We start from the raw sequence: 13,473 nt of genomic DNA on the forward strand, positions 1-13,473 counted from the left end.
TGTGGTTCACAGGGGAGGGGGGAAGTCGAGGTCCATGAGCAGAGGCAGAACAAAGAGGAAATTGCCAGCAGAGTCACAAGTGAACCAGAATTTAAAGAAGATGTGGGAGAGAAATGGGAGACGTTAGTACATAATATTTCCACTCGCTCCTTTACGATGGATGAGTTGACTGTGCTATCGAAGCACTCAGGTCACTCCAAGGCAAGTACAAATATGACTCGGTCATTGTCCATGCTGGTGTGAATGGCCTGAGATGTACCTCCCTGGACTACATGAAATGAGACATAGAGGAGCTCTCTGAGCATGTAGCCCAGGCCGGTATGACCCTGACCTTGAGTAGCATCTTACCCTCACCAAGAATGATGCCACAATATGAAGACAAGATGATCAATTTCAACAATTGGCTTAAGTATTGGTTTCATTCAAAGGGGATCCAATGCCTGTCAGCCTGGGATGACATGCTCGACAAGTCACGATGCTTCGCTAGGGTTGGCTTGCACCTGTCACCGCTGGGCTTTCGGATATTGGCAAAGGCTCTTGCTTACCCCCATAGTGCCTTTTTTAGGCAAGGCTCAAAAGACAAACCCACCTCCATAGGTATCACAAGGGATAAGAAACTAAGAGTAATGCTACTCAACGCCAGAAGTCTAAACCTCAAGATGCATGCACTCGAAACTGTCCTTAGCATGGAGAACATCGATATCTGTGCAGTAACAAAAACCTGGTTCAAGGCTCCCGAGAGCACCACAGCACTACCAGGTTATACCTCATACCATGCTTTTCGGCCCCAAAACTTGGACCGAACCACAAAAGGAGGGGGAGTATCAATATTCGTCAAAGATACCCACACCTCCAGGTTGGTGGCACAGCACGAAGCATCAGAGACTATCCATGTGCAACTAACAGTGGGTAAAACTGCCTGCCAGTTTATAGCCTACTACAGACCACCCTCCCAACCCCAGGAACCCCACTCGGCCTTCCTGAGAACACTGGAAAATATGAAGGTCTCTCCAAACACCATTATATTGGGCGACTTCAACAACCCAAACATAGACTGGGAGCATTACTCTAGCTCCAACACCCTAGCCCAAAGGTTCCTAGAATTTATAAACTCAAATGCTATGGAACAACTTGTTACCACTCCCACAAGAAGGGAAAACATACTGGACCTGATCATCACCAGCATGGGGACTCTGTGCTCCAGACCAGAAGTGTATCCTTCACTGATAAGATCAGACCATAAACTAATCTCACTGGATATTCACATCCCGACCCCACCCCCTGCCCAGAAAACCACAGTGAAAAACTTCTCTAAAGCAAATTTCACACTCCTCAAAACCGAGGTGGAATTCTTCAAAGCCCCCGGGCCTGTGGAAAATATGGCCCAGACCGCAGAATCCTTTATAAACGCATTCTATGAACACCTTCAGGAATGCATGGATCATGCAGTCCCAAATAAAACCAATACCCAATCCTCCAAAGGCAGACGTCCTGTCTGGTGGACCCCAGCCATAAACAAACTGTACAATAGAAGGAGGAAGCTACTACATGATGGAGCAAAATCCCAAAAAGGGAAGGCATCTCTGATCAGTATTAGCAAAAAACTACGGGCACTCATAAAATCGTCTAAGGCCAGCTTCGAGAGAAAAAATTGCAAAGGACACTAAGGATAATCACAAGGCTTTCTTTAGTTATGTTAGGAACCTGGGTTGGAATTCCCAGATATGCTCAGAATTAGTCCAAAATGACAAAAAATACACCGAACCCACAGACATTGCCAACATCCTAGCTGACAGGTTCAGCGCAAACTCCCCCCCCCCCACCAAAAGGGCGAAAATCTATCCCAGCAGAGTGCTGCCCCCCGACATCTCAGATGCTCAGGTAAGAGCCGCCCTGTCCAAAGCAAAAAACACAGCACCAATGGGACCAGACAGTGTCCCGGGCTGCGTCCTACATGAACTCCAAGAAGAGCTAAACCCAAGCATAAAACTACTGTTCAATCTCAGCCTTACTACAGGATATGTACCCAAAGAGTGGCATACAGCAACAGTGGTCCCTCTCCACAAAGGTGGTGCCTCAACGGATCCTGGAAACTATCGCCCCATAAGCCTGACTAGCTTGGTCTGCAAACCTATGGAAAGGATCATCATGGACCTCATAAATAAAGATATTGGGGACCTACAGACACTGGATCCTACCCAGTTCGGCTTTGTTAAGGGCAGATCCTGCCTCTTAAACCTGGTCGATTTCTTTGAAACAGTCACCAAGGCCATTGACGAGGGGAAGGTGGTCCACACAGCCTACCTGGACCTCGCAAAAGCCTTCGATACAATACCCCACTCGGGCATTATAGATAAGCACACCAGCTTAAATATAAACCCCTATGTCACTAGATGGATTGCAAACTGGCTCAAGGACAGAACCCACATGGTTAGAATTGCTGGAGCCATGTCAGACTCCAAAAGGGCCTCATAGAAACAGACAGCTGGTGCCAGAGCCATGGCCTCAAGCTAAATGCCAAAAAGTGTATAGTCATCCCCTTTGGCAAAAACAAAGTGCCCACAAATTACCACATAGGTGGTAATCCATTAAGTACAGAAGAAGTAATTAGGGATCTGGGGACCCAAGTTGACAGCAATCTCTCATTTGACAACCATGTGGCCAAAGTGATTAGAAAAACATTTTATATAGCAAAACATTTTATATAGCCCACCTAATCATGAAGGGATTCACATCTAGATCAGGGGAGGTCATCGTGTCTCTTTACTCATTCCTCATCAGGCCCATAATTGAGTACAATGCCCCTTTTGGGATGTACCTTACCAGACACCTGCAGCAACTGGAAAGACCCCAAAAGTACCTCACCGAGAGGATCAAAGGGCTCAAACAGATGCCATATGCTGCCCGGTTAAAGAAACTCCAGCTCTACACAGTGACATACCACCTGCTCAGAGGCGATCTGTGCCTGACGTATGAAGCCATGTCCAACCCGGAATTAATGGACATGCTGCACCTCAGAAAATCCAAATCCCATCGAGCTACGCGCTCCAGAGTCTTGAACCTCAGCACTGAAATAAATAGGACATGCTGGAGGGACAGATTCATAACCCAGAGTCTCCCTTCACTCTGGAATAAAATCCCAGTCCAGGTTAGGCAGAGTCCCTCATTGACTCTCTTCAAGAGGAATCTTGATGAGTGGATGGGAGATCGTAGGTTTACCCCGGGTATCACTTCTGTGTCACTGTTCGACAGAGGCACAGTATACTAACCTCGAAAAAGGGCATAGCAAAATTAATTTAAAATGGGTGGCGAAAGCCAAACACACTCTGGCTAAGCTTATAAATGCCCTAGGGCAGATAGCCTAGTATAAACCTATGAACCTATGGTACAGTTCAAACTATTTGTTAGACATTTATGTCTTAGATTGGAGTTCAAGGATACAGTACTAGCTTTGGTTGTGAAATCTTTTAAAAAAACGAGTGTGTATATGCCAGGGGTACCACCACTGGTAGCTGCCTTCAGCAAGTTAGTTGAGAATGATTTATATGAAATGGAGAAGAGTATGAGTAGATCCATTGGTTGGAAAGGAAATTTAAGTTTTGCATAGAGAAGAGCTTTACAACAGTTAAGGAGGGTTCCGTCACTTATTATTAGACCTGCTGATAAGGGAGGCGCCTTGGTAGTCGTGGACTTGTTATTTTATAATCAATCTGTGAGGTCCATGTTATAGGACCAGAGGTTTTATGGTACAGTAGAGCGTGATATGGTGGACGCACATGTATATAGGATAAGAATGGCTTTGGATGACTTAGTTAAGACCAATGTTATTACTAATGAGTTGTATGATCATTTGTTGGTTGGTGACCCCCTCCTGCCAGTGATAAAAGGCCTCCCGAAGATTCATAAGGACAGTATACATCCACCCATGAGGCCAATTGTCGCAGGCAGGGGGTGGATCACTGAACCTTTTTTTCTTTATATAGAGAAGTTTTTGCGTCCAGTGGTTGATGCTAATGTGTATATCTTAAGGGACACTAAGCAGTTCTTTTTGGATTTGTATGAGTTTGTGAAGTCGGTCACTGTTGACCTCCCATATTTGTTGGTAACGATGGATGTCCAATCTCTTTTCAGTTTGATACCGAACAGGGATAGGGTGCAGCTGGTTTCTGAATATTTGAAGGTTAATTCTGAATTGAGTAGTAATGCTGTGGATTTACTGGCCTTATTTATGGAGATTGTTTTACAGAATAACATTTTTTGTTTTGATTCACAGTGCTATGTGTAGAAGGATGGCGTGGCTATGGGCACTTCTTGTGCCAATAGCTACACCAACCTTTTCATGGCTGCTTGGGAGAATAATTTTTTGTTTAGTATGGATGAGTTTATGAAGTCTGTTATGTTTTATAGACGTTTTGTAGACCATATGTTTTTAATTTAGAGGGGCATGAAGAATGATTTGCTCATTTTTTTGGAGAAGGTTAATGGTCTGATGCACTGTTTGAAGTTCAGTTATGAGGTTTCTGAGTATTGGATTTCATTCCTGGATATTTATGTCCAGAGATTGGAGTGTGGATTGTTGAATACAGGAATGTATAGGAAGGAATGTCAGTGTAATGCCTTCCTTCACAGGCATAGCATGCACCCTGGTTACATGTTTGGTAATGTAATGAGGGGTCAGGTATACAGGGCGTCTCAGTATAACCCCAGCCAGGATGGTTTTGAGGCTGATGTTCGGGACTTATGTGAGAGGTTTAAGATCAGGGAATATCAGACTCCTGATATGGAGAGAGGATTGAGAGACCTCATAACCCTGAGAGGACGAGCTGCTGCACTCTATTTCTCTGAGAGTTCAGCGAATTTAGAGGGATTCTATCAGAGTGATAGAGTTGAGAGTAGAGATGTTGGTCTCCGGGTGCCTTTGTATTATACTAAGGATGTTGGTAGGTTGAAGACATGATTAGATCACATTGAGAGGTGTTAACATTGGATTCGAATGTGAAGGACGTTGTGGGTATCGTCCCACGGTTTGTATACAAGAACAAACCGAACCTGAAGAAATTGTTATGTTATCCCAAGATGGAAGTAGGTGTAGTTGGTAGGAGTATTGGTACTGTACCATGTGGCAGTTGTAATTACTGCTGTTGTATTGATACTGATCTCTACTTTCACCACCCCATTTGTGCCACTAACCATGAGGTTAGGGTTCATGCCGACTGTAATTCTACGCATGTTGTCTATTTAGCCTCCTGTGTAGCCTGCACTGCGTTTTTTGTAGGCAAGATGGACAGGAGGCTGAGAGACAGAATAAGGGAACACTTATACCAGATTAGGATCTGCTCGACTGTCAATGCCTTATCCAAACATGTATTGTCCAATGATTCCACACATTCATTCTGTTTTAAAGTTTTGGATGTTGTTTAATTATAGGAGGGGAAATGTGAGGGGTAGGACTGAAAGTGTTGAGTCTAGATGGGTTGTTAGGCTAAGGGCAGATGTATTTCCCGGGATAAATGAGAAGGTGCCGCTGAGACCCTTTTTAAGGTCCAGGAGGTTGAGGTGAAGTGTTTTCTTTGGATGTACATGTATAATTTTATATGCCTTTATGCATTCGTATATTGATACTGTTATAGTTTATAGAAGATGGACTGACAGTATCTCTTGCCTGCTTATTACGACATTAATGCAGATATATATTATTTATTATATATTTTTTATATATTTTCTATATTCTACGTATATATATATATATATATATATATATATATATATACATACACTACTTTTATAAATGGGTTGTTGTGTATATATACTTTTTCACATTTGTGTGTGTGTGTGTGTGTATATATATATATATATATATATATATATTTTTTTTTTTTTTTTTTTTAATTGTTTGGTATGTAGTTTAGTGATTAATTCTCTTAATATATGTATGCCTAGGACATGGCTAGTGGCCCTGCGCCTTTAATTGTTTATTCATTGAACTGTTTTGGTGCACTTTTTAGTTTATTAAGGGCGTACAAGGTTTGGTTCTATGGTCTGAAGAAGGCTATCTAGGTGAAAGCGCTTACCGTGTGCTGTGTTTATTTGCCACAATAAATCAAAGTTTTTTATATATTTGTGGAGCAGTGGTTTTGTCTGCCTATCTGTGCTTAACTTATTGCCTTGTTGTTGCCGTGCGTCGCTACTGTACCTTACATGACATTTTATAGTCTGCTCAATGGTTATAGCACATTCATTTGTTTCCTCTTGAAAACAGGTTTAATACTAGTAGCTACGTTCAAGCCTGGTCTGTGGTCTGCATCTAGCTGTAATCCATTCATATTCACGAAGCTCTAGCTCATTATTCAGAGCTCCACCTCTTACATTTTTATATATAATTTATATTACTCTGAACTGAAATTTGTGTTCTATACCCTGTTGGTTTGCGGGGCAAGTATTTATTTGCCCTTTAAGTATTCAGCGAATCGCGGAAATGCATTTCTCTGAATACTTGCTGATGTTTAGGTGTTCACTGTTACGGCATTTCAATGTCATAGTATAGACCCCATAAAATCCTAGCATACTGTGTTAAATGCTTTCTTTGCATCGATACCCACAAACAGCAGTGGTATTTTCTCATATTCTGCTTCCCTTTGCATCATCATTGTTCTATTAATGTCAAATGTTTGCCGCCTCTCCACAAAACCACACTGCTCCATATCTGTCAATTTTAGCAACAGCTATGCCATTCATTTAGCTAGTATAGCCTTAAACACTTTATAATCATGGTTTAAAATTGAAATGGGTCTATATGGGGCTGGGCCTGATGGGTCTTTACCCTCTTTGGGTGATACAGCCACCACAGCTTTCTTCCAAGATGCTTATGCTTTCCCTCTTTTTAAAATATTGTTAACAAAATCTTCTAGATCTTTATCATTTTCTTCCCACTTAACTTACAAACTTCCACAGAAATACCATCTGTTCCTGGAGGCTTCCCTGCAGATTGATTATGTATCAACATTTTAATCTCATCTCCTCATCTGTTAACTTTGAGTTGTTGAGCCTCATCTTCCTGTAATCTTAGCGTAAATATTTTCATTTCCTGCTCTTTATTGGTTTGCACATTCCTCTGCTTTATACAGATTTTCATAAAATATTCAAATTTTCTCTACCTATATAGGATCTCTGGTTATTTTTTAGTTATAGGCTGTCTACATTTGGTGACAACCCTTTCTACTTTCTGTTGCCTTAGTCATTGTTGTTAAAAGTTTTTGTGCTGTGGTTGGCATAATAATTACAGACATAAGGTACCAGGTTTGATTCTCACCTTTGGAAGGAAAATTAGCTAGGTTGAAAATGACCCCAAAGTACAGCTAGCCTAGTACTTACCTATGAAACTATGGTGTTGTTATCAAAATATAGTTACTCAACAGCGATCTTTCTAAACTCATGCATATTATCCAGATAGTCCCTTATTTTCTCTTTAGTACTCTGCATTTGCTCCCCTTTTTGTTCTGTGAGATTCCCCTTTTTCTTCAATACCTTAACCTTTGTCAGTCGTTCTAAACAATTCCTATTACCTCTTAACCATATCTCTTACTATTTTATTTCTGTCTACTTTTAAACTAAGTTTTCATTTTATCCCACTTACAAGTTATCCCTTCTGAAGAAACGTCTATGTTCCATAATAACTCTTGAGTAATTTCCACTATCCATTCTTTAAATTCCTCTTTAACACATAGGTAGAAAAGCACCAGTGTCCCATTTTTATTTCATTACCCTGTATGTTTATCTTAGTTTCTATCGGAGCATGATCTGAAATAATTATTGGATATGTATTGAAGCTTTCAATTAAATGCACATGTCCTTGTTAAGTATAATTCTGTCCAGTCTAGCTGCTTTCATATATTTATTCAGAAATGTACCTCTTTTGTTATATTTTGCCTTCTAGGCCCAGCGGTATTTCCTCACTTTTGCAAATGAAGTTTCAGTCCCCACCTGTAAGTAATCTTCCATGCTGAAAGCATTTCTCCCAAAATTTTCTGAAGCTTCATACCCGCAGTTGTTTTGGAATATAAATACATACCAGTGCAGTCCTCTTTCTTACCAATAGCCCCTTAGTACCAGAAATCACTTCTGTCATTGTTTGAACCCATCTAGTAGCCATTATTATTGCTTCCCTTTTCCTTTGTCCCTGATATTCTGATGAATTTCCAACCAAAAAAACTTTCTTTGTCAAATTCAAATGCTGATTTATTTCCAAATGTATCTTCTGACCTATGGCATTGCTATTTACACTGTACATTTTTTAATATAATTGAATACACTTTTCTTTTTGTCTATACATGCAAGGCCATTTATATTCCAAGGTAATATGGTTCGAGTAGCCATTATGATAAAAAGCTACTGTTCCCACATATTATACATGACAGTTTTTTTAATGTTTTGTTTTACGTGCACACAGTAAGGCTGATCTTTTATACACTTGTTTCTTCTGATCTCCTTTTGAACCTGTCACATTTCTCAAGACTTTTTGCTTTAAAGAAAACCCTCAAGAATTTTCAGAACATCCCATCCCATATTTATGTAACAGTTTGAATGGGTTGGATGAAAGTGAGGGCTGTTGCATTTAGAAAAAGGTTTGCAACTATGGTTGGAGATATTAAAGAAGTCCTGGGCAGGTGATGGGATAGGATGTAGCCAGTGTGTGGTAAAAGTATTAAGAGAAAATATTTTATTTTATTTATTTTATTTATTATTTAAATTTGTTGACCGGGAGTGTCCGACTGGATGTGGGTCCATTTTCAGAGGAGGCCCGGGGAGAAAAGCTCCACAGTAAAATAAACAGACAGTAGTTACATTGGATTACATAGCGATTAACAATTTAACATAGAAATTTCTTACAACATATTTACAGATGAAGAACATAGTACATCAGTAGACAACTAGAATCGTTATCTGTGAAGTACATAACAGGCATTAACAAATGTAACAATGAGAGGTTCCTGCTGTATAATAAGTACTAGGCTTATGAGCATCTGAGCTTGCTATAATCAAGGTAGTTAGTGGAGTGGAAAGAAAGGTAGAAGTTGGATGGGGTGGATGATATTAGAGTGGGAGTTGCAAGGGCATAGCCAGCATGTTTTTAGGTGCACTTTTAGTAAAGTTTTGAAGTGGGTGCATGATGGTACGAAGGTAATTGTGGGTGGGAGTGAGTTCCATAATTTGGCTATGGCGCAAGAGAATAGTGCTTCACCAGCAGAGTTATTGGCTTTTATTTTCCTTTTCCTACGTATGTATATTTTAATTTGTCTGCATTTTCTACTATAACTATTTTGCCACAATCTCTGCGACTTCACGTTTATTGTATTTGACATGTAGTTATTGATTCAAACAGTCAGCGGTTAAATTGCTCTAGCTACCAAGAAAAAAGTAGTGATTAAAGATGACAGTTTTTAGCAAATGGGGCATTTAGGAGCTTGGGAACCTTGTTTTTAATATTATGTATTTGTTGTCTAATGAGGTTATATAAACTGTATGCAGTGCATGAAACTAAACAACTGAGGTGTAACAGATATGTAATTTGTATCACATATCAAGCTGAAACAGATAATACAATCAAAATTATGAAAAAGTTGCCTGTTAATCACTTCTTTATGTGTACAGACATTCAGTTTTCAGTTAGCAACATGTGGAAATGCTGTAACATATTAGCTGAACTTCAGAATGGTGCTAAATTACTGTAATTAGTGAAGTCAAAAGGTACAGGATGGTGTTGATAGCGGTCTAAACTGCATTTCTGCATTAATGGTATACTGGCTGGACAGCTGTGAGCTGTAATCAGTTTCTTCTTTTGTTAAGATATCATAACCAGGTTATGTGTTTGAGGAGAAATGGATTCAAGAACACACAATAAAATGTTTACCAGTTTTAAAAAAATAAGCAAAGGCTTTAATTAGTTGACCATTATGTACACTCTTCCCCTAGTAGTGCTAAAATAAAATCAGATTTTCTCTTGCATTGTCAGTTTGTGGTAGTACACAGAGAGAGAGTGAGAGAGATGGACCTTAAATCAGTGACTGGTGGAGTAAATTAAACCACTACTACAGTAAGCAACTTGTCAGAGACTAGTTTCATCTCTTCTTTATGCTGCAAAGTAAAAAGAAGTGGTGACAGTACTTTTGTGAAAACAAATTGTGTGGCAAGGTGAATTGTATTAGTAGCGTTTAAAGCTATCGGTTGATCACAGGCGCACTTCTTTTTTGAATGTCATTGTTTGAAGTGCATGGTCATTACAACTTTTTTTTTGTTACCTCTTGTACCACCCTATGTTGTGCATAAAGTACCAAACAGGATTTTCACTCTATTTACAAATGTTTTCAGTATCTGTTCCATTAAAATAGACAACCTGTAAACTTTGTTTCCCTGTGTTAATGCCACTGAGGATTAACTGTGATCTTTAACCCCAGGTCAGAGAAATTCTGAGATGTGCCCATAGTCTTTAATGGGTGCATCCTGTGCATCTACAGTGAGCCTTCCTTCAGTCCTGTGGACCTATCTCTAAGGTAAATTATACAATGACGAGTTATTAGTATTTAAAAACATGCATGCTGATTGGTACAATGTACTGTGTGGGCCTACTGATGTATCTATTATATATATATCCACCAGCGAACACAGAGAATTGACTATATTTTTACTAAAAGTATAAATTAGGGAAGAGTTTTGACACTATTTGTACTAGTATAATTTTAACTATTTGCATAAATTCATGTAGCTACAAAAATGTAGTGCAGACATTGTCATCGTTGTAATCTTATATTGTCTGTATTACTCTGTGCATTATTATTGTGTGGTAGTGTAAATGTTACTTTTACTTATTGTCTGTTTTATTACTGTATTTTATTACTGCATGGAAATTTTCTCCCAGGGCCTCCGCTGAAAACGTCTGCGCAGACGGATTTTTTTCCCAGTAAGCAAATGTAAAATAAATAAATAAATAAGATATAGCTACCAGTGCACTTCTTTCATCCTGTCCAAATAAATAAAGGTCTAGGTTTTGAAGTGACAGACTTTAATACTGTCTAGATAACTGCAGAAAAATGTACCCATTTTTTGAAAATTCTTTGCTTACAAGGAACAGCATTGCATTCAACAATTAAGATCCCAGATATTGCAGGCTTTTTTTTAATTTTAATTTTTTTATTTATTTATTTTGCTTTAACGTGGGCAATAAATGTCAGTATCTATGTTTAATGCACTTCAGTGCCTCACGTTCAGGAAGAAAGCTTGCCAGACGACTTATATTTTTCAAAATCTTAAATTTAAAAAAAAAACTTTGGTAGCAGGTGGCACATTTCATTTTTACAGTGACTTGTGTTTTAGCTTTTCCAAGAGGAGGCTTGCTATTCTTTGACTGTAGAAAGAAATTTCACGATCTCACGCCAGAATTTTCCTTCAAGTCTGTTTAGAAGTTAGATCTGCTGGCCAAGAGTCTACCATGTGTTGCCACCTTGCATAGAAAGTGGAAATCAAACAATTGAATCTTAACTGTTATACAGTACTACAGAAGTCAGAATATACATGCTCAGCGCATGTGCGATATATACTCTAAACATCCCTAACATATGAAAATTGGTGGAATCACACTAAAGTTTCTTTATACAGTGGCATTATTTAGAAAAAAATAAGAACTTTTTACCCCTAAGTAATACCATTGTATAATAGCAATAATCCATGTCTGGCTGTCACAGGATTTACCCATAGATGACTTTGTTTGATCACTTAGGCTTCGCCCTTCTGATGAAATCACACCATCCATGGGTAAATCCTGCGATACCCAGTCATAGATTATTGGTAAAATCCCCCAGGGTTACACTAAAATAAAATGTTTACAAAGCTGTTTTACTAGAAAATGGCCCAAATAAATAAGGAATAATAAGGGTATATCTGTTGCAGTACTTAACTCACTGGATTCTGCACTGCAGCTATAAAGTGTGACAGTATGTCTTAAGTGCTACAGCATACCTCTAGCTGCAATGATTTAGTTATAGTGTTATGATTTTTGTCCTCAGTTTTAGCCATGCTCCTCCTGGGTTTACAAATTGCTTCATGAAGTTAGACCAGTTTTTAGTACATGCATTACTAGAGAACTAAAGCAAAGCTATAGATATTTTTATCACAAAATTTATGGGGTGTGGTAGCTGAAGACTGTCTGTTCTGTAAGTAATAAAATGATGTTCTTTCTGACCCTCTGCTGTCATTTTTGAAGGTCAGTGTTATTATTAGTAATGTTTAGAGACTGACAAATATGACTGTTACCATGAAAGCGACCTAGTCACTAAGTAACAAAAATGTGTAGTTTCTTTCCTGTTGTACAATTCCTCACCCTAATTCTTAACATTTCTGCTGCAGAGTGTGGATCACTGGCCCCATTACCCACACATGGTTGTTATTTTTTCCCAAAATTTGTTTGTGAAGTGCTCTTCTTCTCTATATGGAGTTTTCGTTGTACATCTAAATGGACTGTAGCCTGCATTTGTATATGAGAGGCAGGGCTAGCTGTAGATTGACAGTGTTCTCTGTTATTGTAATTCATTTCTCAAAATGTTTTCTCTAGCTTCCCCCCCTTGAACATTTCAAACTTTAATAGCAGCTTTGATATAGTTGCATTTTCCAGTTATCCACTGAATATTTGATTTAGTCGTGTACTACTGAACTTTGTACATTTCTCATGGGAAAACTGACCATTTTCATGTAGTGCTCTTTAGCTGTATTAAACTATGCAGATTGTGCAATACTGAAAGTTTTTCTAAAGCCGTAATGGATAGAATTATTTTGCCATAAGTTCTGTAGCATACAGTTACATTTTTGTAAGCAAAGTTTATTAGACGTGCATGTGATCGTTCATTAGTTCATAATTTCATATTGTATGTATGTGAAGAAAATAAAGAGATGTCTGAGGTGGGACAGGAATAGTTTAAAATGATATGCCTTTTAAATCCTCAGATAATTAACATGGTAGACGTATGTTTGTTTACATCATATGCTGAAGCTCTTTTAGACCTCATGCTTTAGAAGTGTGATAATACAGCCTTTGAACTGCCCAGGAAGAATTTTGTCTTGCTGCAGGCACTGAGCTGCAAACAGAGGTTTTTTGTTATTGTTCATAGGCACAAGAGAACCATGAGGATCCTGATTTAATTTTTCTTTTCGTTGTTAACAGTACAGTTTCTGTCCTGCATCATATAAGGGACTGATCTGTCTCACCTGCAGATAAATAAAGGTTGCCTGATATCATTGTTATTTTGTATAGTGTCACTTTCTTTGTGCTTGATGTGATATAAGGGAGGGGATATTGCTGGTAACAGGTGGTGTGCGCTGATGTTCATCGTGTTTCTCTGCTGCAGTCATTACACTTGGGTTATCCTGCCATCAGGTGGGCCCGCAGTTGGCCTGAGTTCCAAAGTCTTGGTCCGGCGTCGGTTGCTG

The 13,473-nt window shown here is 39.0% G+C and overlaps 1 protein-coding gene across 7 annotated transcripts in view; it reads left to right on the plus strand.

Moving 5' to 3' along the window:
- LOC122793454 (amyloid-beta A4 precursor protein-binding family B member 2-like) overlaps positions 1–13,473 on the plus strand; it is a 1,559,346-nt gene that overhangs the window by 568,435 nt on the left and 977,438 nt on the right. Inside the window, exon 3 of one of the 7 annotated variants that reach the window (XM_044061470.1) lies at positions 10,452–10,547. The exons of the other annotated variants lie outside the window; for them this stretch is intronic. The gene's annotated coding sequence lies outside the window, so the exon portion shown is untranslated. The remainder of the gene's footprint in view (positions 1–10,451; positions 10,548–13,473) is intronic. 7 annotated transcript variants of the gene reach the window in all.

The sequence above is a fragment of the Protopterus annectens genome, chromosome 2.part0 (assembly GCF_019279795.1).
Source record: "Protopterus annectens isolate FY-2018-M chromosome 2.part0, PAN1.0, whole genome shotgun sequence".
Taxonomy (NCBI): Eukaryota; Metazoa; Chordata; order Ceratodontiformes; family Protopteridae; genus Protopterus; species Protopterus annectens.